Genomic DNA, 2,181 nt, shown 5'->3' with positions numbered 1-2,181 from the left:
GGTGGGGCCAGGCAGGAAAGAGATTGGGAGCCTTGGGGGTGGGGAGATGGGGCCAGGCAGGAAAGAAATTGGGGACCTCAGGGAGGCAGGCAGGGAATGGGGCCAGGCAGGGCAGGACTGGGGGCCTGGGGGAGTGGGTGAGGCCAGGGGAGGACCCCCTATAGTCCCCTCTCCCCTCCCCCAGCTCCCCTGACCTTACTGGCACTGGAGCCCTGGTGCTGAAGCACGCTGCCACTTCAGCACCAGGGCGAGGGCCAACCACAGAGACGCTCTGGCAGCCAGAGCATCTCTGTGGAGGACCCAGCCTGTGGTTGCCTCTGGGCATGGTCCTGAAGTGCAGGGAAGATTTTTTCATTCTTGCACATGCCTCTTGCCACATCTCAAAGGGGTCTGAGATGTGGCAAGAGGCACATGCATGCTTGTCTGGATGCACCCTATGAGTTCTTCCTGCACTTTAGTCCTTGGCATTGAATCTGGTTCAGTGGCTGGAAAAAGTGTTAGGATATCCTCTATAAAATGGACAGATAGACACTATGAGCATGTCCACACATGCAGTCATGTATGCTTGCAGCAGCTCATACAGAAGCAGTGCAAATTTGAGCTGGGGCTTTTTGCCTCAGTGCATATGCCCAGACATGCACTTTGGTGTGGTTCAAGTTGTTCCACTTGGGGCAAAATAACCCTCCCTGGCTCCTCCTGGATCTGCAGACAGGAGGAGCTAGAGCCTGGGGCCAGCACCTGCCCTGGCCCCATCAGTACAAAAAGCTGCCCTGGCAAGTAGCTCAGGGCTACGCACTCTCAGGAGCTTCTGCGGCCCAGCCAATTGGTACCTGGGGATACTACACCTTGTACCAGCTGGACTGCTGAAGCAGCCCTGAGAGTTCCCTGCACCCTTTAACCACTGCAGCAGTCTGGCAGTGGGGGCGACTGCCTGGCTGTGACCTGGTGCCAACTGCAACAGCATGTGGCCCCAAGGCTGCATGTCTGCCAGACCCAGATGGGGACTGCACAGCCAGTAGAGGCCTCTGCCCTTGTGAGCCAGCTGCCAGCGGGCTGTGGCTGCAGAGTTAGCCTTTGTGTGGCACTACTGTTACGTGTGCCCCCTGTCCAGTCGTCTGGGCAGCTATTGCCCAGAAGATGTTCTAAGTGTGGTAGCCTGCTTTGAACTGTCAAAGCATGGCCAGGAGGTCAGTCACCTCCAGCTGGGTCCAAGGTGCCAGCTCTGAGCAGGCTCTTCTGCCTGTCACTTGCCTCCCTAACAGGAATTCTGGTGTTCCCTATTTAAAAATGGAAAAATCACCCCCCCAAAAATCCCAAATTCACTCTGTAAAATACCCCAAAATCCATGTTCCTCCACAGTTAAAACAGAAGAGACCATTATATATAGGGAGAGAGCAAGAGAGATAGAAAGACTCTATCTCTAAATTGGGCAATGTTTTATTGATATATCTACAGTTCTAAAGCAATTTGGAAGCCTACCAGTGTCTCTATCATCATAATAACATGATTTCTAAATATCCATATGTTTTGCTGTTTGCCTTTGGTTTTCTTACCATAGAGCTCCCCCTGACCCCTTCACTAACCAGGATGTGGGGACACCTGCCCCTGCAGTCAAAGCTCCTTCCAGCAGATCTCATTCTGTCTGACAGCTGGGCATGCAGGGTGTGTGCTGGGGATGTGGGGTTTGCAGGAGGAGTGTGGGAAGAGGGGTGTTGGGATGTGAGTGTCTGTGGAAGGAAGTAGGGGGCTGTGGGGTGTGTGGGTAGGTGTAGGTGGATCGTGGGGGGACTGTGGGGGAGGCTGCTCAGGAGGGGTGGGTCCCTTGCCCCCCGCAGGGTGCAGCCCCCCCTGCATAGCTCACGGACTTCCCCCCACAGAGCTATAGACCCCTACAGGGGCTACAGCCTCTCAACAGGGGTTACAGTCCCTCCAAAAGGGGTGCACATGGCCCTTGCAGGGGCTACCACCCACCCCACAGACCCCATGTGCCCCACCCCTGCTTGGTCCCCCAGTCCCCTGGATTGGTGTTCCACTTGGCCCCATCTCCCGCTGGCTCCTGCAGCCCCCCGATGGCTGCCCCATTGGCCCCACTCCCTGCTTGCACCCCCAGACTCCTGATGGCTGCCCCACCTGCCACCCCCCGCTTGCTCTCCCAGACCCTTGATGCCTGCCCCACACAGT

This window comes from Alligator sinensis, unplaced genomic scaffold (assembly GCF_000455745.1).
Source record: "Alligator sinensis unplaced genomic scaffold, ASM45574v1 scaffold468_1, whole genome shotgun sequence".
In the NCBI taxonomy this organism is placed as follows: domain Eukaryota; kingdom Metazoa; phylum Chordata; order Crocodylia; family Alligatoridae; genus Alligator; species Alligator sinensis.
This window is presented reverse-complemented; position numbering follows the sequence as displayed.